We start from the raw sequence: 7,039 nt of genomic DNA on the forward strand, positions 1-7,039 counted from the left end.
CCGTCCATCTATCCGTCCACAAAAATACATGACGTTAATTATATTAACAAAAATACCCCCGCAACTAACGTCAGAATTGATGGGTCTTTCATTTAATGACGTGACAATTTTTAACTGGGCCACGTGACATTATTGACCAAGAATCAAATATGGGTCTTCTTTTTACCCATTTACCTGGTCCGACCCTATTTATTTAACCCGCCTAATTATTTTCTTTCTTTTTCTTTGCTTTTTTTTCTTTTCTCTTTTTCCTTATCACCCAACAAACCAACTCTCATCTCACAAAGAAGTTTTAGCGTTTCTTTACTGAAACAAATCTTTCTTTATGTGTGAAAATATGACTTTGGCTTTCACTTCTTCGTTTGCAATTTATGGCTCTTTGTCCTCCTTTCCTTCTTCTTATGAACATCCCAAATGTAACCCTTTACTTCTTCTTTTTTATGTTTTATAGATTCAATCTTTATCCTACAATGTGATAATTTCAAGCTTTTTAGTTCCTGGATTTCAATTTCTTGTGTGCTTGCATCAGTTTTATGTAGTTGTTTTTTCTCTGTTATTTCATGGCTCTTTTGTCTTCTTATGAACAATCCAAAGGTTCTCATTATTTGTCCCCTTCAAAGTTTCAATATTTCTCCTAGATTTGATTGATATATTTGGACAATTTTAGCATCTGGGCTCAATTTTTTTGTTTCAAATTTTTGGTATGTTTTGATCCTTGTCTTCTTACTTAACAACCCATATGTATATGTTGATCTTCCAGTTAAGAGTTTCAATACTTATCCTGAGTTTGATTGGAGAAATTTCAGAATCTGATTTAAATTTCGGGTTATTTGATTTTGGGTTTTATCTATTCTTTAATTAATTTTTTATTGTGTGCATGCAGTGTCTCAATTGGAGAAGAAAAAAGGGGGAGGTCAGATGAGTGGGAATGGGTGTGATAGATAAATGAGTCGCATAAGGTAAATGAGTTTAATAATATCCATTTTTTGTTCCATTCAAAGATTGTCACGTGGCGCAGTTAAAAATCGCCACCTTATTAAAGGAAAGACCCACCAATTCTGCCGTTAGTTATGGGGGTATTTTTGTTAATAGAATTAACGTCGAGTGTTTTTTTGAACGGATAAATGGACGGAGGATATTTATAAACCACTTAATAAATGATAGGGGTAGTTTAGGCCATTTTCCCATTTTTTTTATTGTGTTTTATGTTCTACTATTACTAGATATCTGCTTGTTTGCTTAATGTTTTTGCAAACAAAATTTTTTTTAAAAAAACAAACCTATTATATGATGTGAGACTAATTTTAAACATAATAAACCAAGCACTCAAAAAAGAATTAATTCACACACAACTAATATATGCCTAACTAATATCTCATAAATTTAATTCTTAACTAATACCTGCTTAACTTAATTCCTACATAACTGTAGACAATAAATTTGCGTCGAGAAAATAAAATCAAGACCGAAAAATATCGCAACAATCGTAGTATTTATTTCAAATATTTGAGTGTACAATCTCTATGAATCCTCTAATTTTTCTTTTCAATAGTAAATAAATTCAAGGGTCTTTGAGCTTGATCTTGAATATGTATTTGTTGCCACAAACGATGATCTTGTTCTTAAACTTGAACTTGACCTTGATTTGTTCTTTATTCTTGAACTTGATTTCTTGAACTTGAACTTGAAACTTGACACTTGTGGAGAAATTTGCAGCGTTTGATCCACGAGCTTTTTCTTGCTTCTTGTTATAACTTCTGGTGTCTTTCTGAGTTATGAAGACCTCTATTTATAGTTGTTGAAAGGAAGAGTTATGATAAGAACAAACTCTTTCCGACCAATCAAATTGAAGTGTGATATATCGGCATTTGACTGGCCAGAACATGTCACTTGCACACATGGCACGATTTCATTGGCCTTTTAATGTGACTTGGCATGCCTTGTCATTTTGACACGTGGCATGATCCTATTGGCTCTCCCGTTTGACTTGTCACGCCACGTCATTTGACACGTGGCATGATACTGGGCCTCTAGGAAGATGTCATCTTGGGCTTAATGAAGTGGGCTCATCACTTTAGCCCAATTAAATAGGCTAGCCCAATGGATTAAGATTTATTTATTTAATCAATATATATTGGGCTTATATAATTAATTCATTTATATATTAGCCCATAATATTTATCTGGACCAATATATCTTGATATAGTCCAAATTAATTTACAAATTTAAATATCACAAATTTTATACGCCTACAAATGCCCCATACTTCAAGGCTCGTTAAAGTGTTGACTTGTCGGAATCGAAAACGGGTAATGAAATACTGACGGTCTACCAAATTTGGCTTAGACCAGTTTAAAGCACAAAAGATTGTCCATGCGATTTTGTTACGTGTACACCCGGTCAATTATTTAAACAATATAATGACCATTTAATTTAATAGGAATAAGACAAAATATTGAAAGTTGTGATTTCAATATGAAAATTTCCGCCTTGACACTTGATTTCCTACGATTCCTTTTGGGAAAAGGAAGTGTTTCCTCATTGTGACACAATTTTATAGAATTAACTTTGCATACAACAACTCGAGTCCATCTTGGATTCATTGTCGCCGCAATAAACAAATCAGAGTCCTTTTAGGAGTTCACGATATAATTTCGATCCCACATCGGCAATATAATATTGTAAGCGCCCTATGGAGATCTATATAAACCCCTGGGCTCTAATTTGTTGAGCATCAATTCGCAGTATCTGCAACCTAATTGAGTCTATTTTTGTGCACTCAGGAATATTTATAAGGTAATTTCTTCTTCTTTTCTTTTTGTTTTTCTTGTTTTGTTGTCTTTTTTTTCCTTTTTACAGGTCAAGCGGGAAAGATATGTTCTTGTTCAACAAGATGATCCATGTATGAAGAAGATAATCTTGGGGTGTGAGGGGATGAGTATTCATCCTTGCCCGATTCTTCGAGAGATTACTCTCAATGTGGCCCAATTCTTGGAGAGATTACTCTCAAAATGACCCGATTCTTGGAGAGATTACTCTCAATGTTGCCCAATTCTTGGAGAGATTACTCTCAAAATGGCCCGATTCTTGGAGAGATTACTCTCAATGTAGCCCGATTCTTGGAGAGATTACTCTCAAAATGGCTCGACTATCGGCGAGATTACTCTCAATGTAGCCCGATTCTTGGAGAGATTACTCTCAAAATGGCCCGATTCTTGGAGAGATTACTCTCAATGTGGCCCAATTCTTGGATAGATTACTCTCAAAATGGCCCCATTCTTAGAGAGATTACTCTCAAAATGGCCCGATTCTTAGAGAGATTACTCTCAATGTGGCCCAATTCTTGGAGAGATTACTCTCAAAATGGCCCGATTCTTGGAGAACATTTCATCCATTTAGACCTTTGTACCCATTCTAATATTCTTGATTCGAACTTTGATGACCCCTCTTTTCTTTTTCTTTTTTTTTAGCACGAAGAGATGGCAAATTTCAGGGACTATACCTCACCTTCCTCAAAACTTAGATATCTCATCATCGAGACTGAAGATGGCATAGAACAAACCAAGCTTTTGGTTCACACCTCACAAGCCAACCGATATGCAGCCCCATGGCCTCCTCTAAGGAACTCCCTTCATGTAGAGAACTGGACCTTGGAACACAAATCGATTTCTAATCCATTATCCAAGATGTGGTCTCTCCAAGCGCCAATCCATTGCCATGTAAATATTGCTAGCACCCTTCCAAACTTAGGAAGTCGCATAATTCAAGGCGAAGTACATTGGGAAAACACAACAACAATCGAGGCCGAGTATCGTCATATCCAAGGATATTGGGAATGGGCTAAAGACGTACTTGGTAGAAGCCAACAAACTCTGAGTACAACAAAGATTTACGATGCTGTCTATGCCTCACTTTTCACTTATGATCGAAACTCGAACATTTTGCAAGCATTTTGTGAGGCTTGGTGCCCCAAGACGAACACAGTTCTTACATCAGCCGGGGAGCTATCTATATCTCTTTGGGACTTACATATCCTTGGGGGTTTGCCCATTGTGGGTTCTCCGTACGAAGAACGGGTACCTAAGACAAGAGAACTCATCGGTTTGAATGAAAAACAAGTTAGATTTATTCCTCGATCTTGCGAGTATTTATTTTCCGCATTTCATCATCTTAAGGAGCGTACGAGTGCTACCCAAAAGGTCTCCTTCATCAAGTCGACAAGTTTTTGGTATAAAAAAGCTTTAATATATAGGCCTTCCCCGTTGCGAAAGGAAAAGAAATCCGCACGCCTAAAGTCAACACATAATCTTAATGGAGTTATTCCCGAGACGACGAGGTGGTCGAGTGATCAAGAAACAATATTCTCTAAGCTTAGGGTGAGGTCTGACAAGAAAGATGAGGCATATGTAGCGGCATTCTTATAAATTTGGCTATGTTCCTTTGTGTTCCCCAAGGTAGAAAACTCTATTCGCCCAGAGACTTTTAAGATGGCAAGCATGATGGTAGGCGGGCGACAAATTAGCCTTGCAGTCCCAGTTTTAGCGAGTATTTATCATGGTTTGAATAAGATTTCGCGTTCTTCCCAACTCGATCAGGTCAAAGTTTCTTTTCCCATTCATTATGTTTATGGCTGGCTTGCACATTACTTCAAAACCCACTATCCACTTGCTAAGGGTCCGTTTGTCCCTTTGATGGTGGCATACTCAGGAGAAGGGGCTGCAAGGTACTTTGACGAGAAGGATGGAAGAAAACGCATCCACAATAGGGAGGATATAGTTTGGGCACCAACAATGTTAACCAATTCCCGTCCTTATTATTACGTGGATAACGATGCCCCTCAAGAGTTGGAATCAAATTACTTAATGAGCTTACGTTTTAATTACCTTTCTTTGAGGTATGGTAACTCATTCATCATCGAGCCATATAGCCCGCATCGGTTTGGTCGTCAATTTGGATTTTACCAGAATGTCCCCGGCTTTTTGGAGAACGATATCCGCAATACCTCTCTAGATGAAGGAATCAGATTTTAGAGGATTTGCACACTGTATCGATCTATGTCACGTGTGGTTTTTCCCCCAATGGGAGATCCTATGTAGAAAGAAGCCTTTCTCCACTAATTATATGTCTTGGTGGGAGAAAACGCATGGGAAGTTTCTCGAGAATAACTTACAAGCTTTGGTAGACAATGTTGGGCTAAAGTGTACAACTCCTCTAGGAGGTGAAGATCAAGGTGTTGGAAAGACGCTGGCAAAAGTTAAAAAAATATCAACTCCAATCCCAAAAGTAGTTACGCAACCCAAAAAAATGAAGCTTAAATCCTCAAAGGCAGCTTTGAAAGAAGTGGTGTGCACTTCAATAGCTATAGAGACACACCCTCTAGTTCCTCCATTTAACACGCGTGTTCCTCAAGACACAAGCCAGAGTACCAATGAATATCAAAATTGGAAAAAGAAACAGCCTAACCCAGTAGAGATCGTAAAGGTTCAAAGTGTTGATAGTCCCTCAAGAACGCATACAGCTTGTAACAAAAAGGTAAAATACAATCGCCTCGCTCATTCCTTTTTTTTTAGGAGTAGTTTCACTATAAGTTACTTACTTTCTTTGCCTTTTCTTTATGCAGTTAAACACCATTGGGCATCCGATGGTATCCCCATGCCAAGCCGCAAGTGAGTGATGAATCTATTGGAGGGCCTACGTGTAAAATGAAGTCATCGTCAAAGGCATCATCTCTTCCTCATGACGAATCCCTAAAAAGACAAACTCCAAATGAGATAACTCGCATTTCACCAATGACAAATACTGCGGTATCTATATTTGAAGGAAAAAGCATTGTTTTCAATCGCAAGAAGGAATTCATTTTGGGACTTTGGGAGGACATTTGCAATAGGCTCTCCAAAACTCGTCCGGAATTGCTCTCATCTTATAGGGATCAAATCATTGAGATTTTCGAGGATATGAAGAAGGCGAATATTCTGGATTTTTCTCCATTAGAAGATTTACTGAATTCTCTTTTTGAACTTGCTGCATCATATGACCAAGAGCGATCCAATATGGCTGATAAGACGAGTGAAGATGAGAAGCTAGAGCTGATTTCCAAAGCTAAAGAGCGTCTCAAATCGTTCAAACTTGAAGCAAGTGAGAAAGTCATGAAAGTTTCCTCTAGTGAAAAGAAATTGAAGAGAGTCGTGAAGAAGTTGCAGACATTACAACAAGAGAGGGAGAACCTCGAAGGTGTTATAGAAGCGACTCAAAAGGAGGTTGAAGAGATTCAGAAAAAAATTTCAACTGCCGAGACTGAGGTCTCTTCATATGACAACATAAATTTGTTGATTGTTGATGATTCGGCCAATTTGGAGGAGAAGAAGAAGAACTTGGAGACTAGCTGTCAAGAACTGATCAACTACAAATTTGTTTAGATTAGGCTGTTAGCATTATCTCCCCTTTTATTTTTTTATATTAGGTTGACCTAGTGGATATTTATTTCATCTTAGATAATATTGTTTCTCGTTTGCTTTACATTACCTGACATTTATCTTAGTTGCATAATCTTTTACTTTACGCACTTGTAACGAAAGATTCATATCTTGTCGTGGGAGAGTCCAAATAATGAACTATTTGATTTTTCGAAAATTAGATTTCAATATCTAAAATATATCCAAAATTCAGAATCAAGCACCTTCAGAATCGCCCTAGATAATATTTTGGGACCAACTTTAGATCCCACCACGTTGAAAATTTCAGATTTGCGCAGTCTCACCAAAAAATTCATATCTCGGTGTAAAAGTATCGAAATTGCAAACCGTTTGATTTCAAGAAAACTAGACTTCAAAATCTAGAGCATATCCAAAATTATAAATTAAACAATTTCAGAATCGTCCCAAATAATAGTTTGAAACCAACTTTATATTGCACGTCGCTATCAATTCCAGATTTGCCCAGTCTCACTAAAAAAATCATATCTTAGTGTAGGAACGTTACAATTATGAACCATTTGATTTATTGAAAACTAGACTTCAAAATCTAGAACATATCCAAAATT

Source organism: Nicotiana tabacum, chromosome 3 (genome assembly GCF_000715075.1).
Source record: "Nicotiana tabacum cultivar K326 chromosome 3, ASM71507v2, whole genome shotgun sequence".
Classification (NCBI taxonomy): domain Eukaryota; kingdom Viridiplantae; phylum Streptophyta; class Magnoliopsida; order Solanales; family Solanaceae; genus Nicotiana; species Nicotiana tabacum.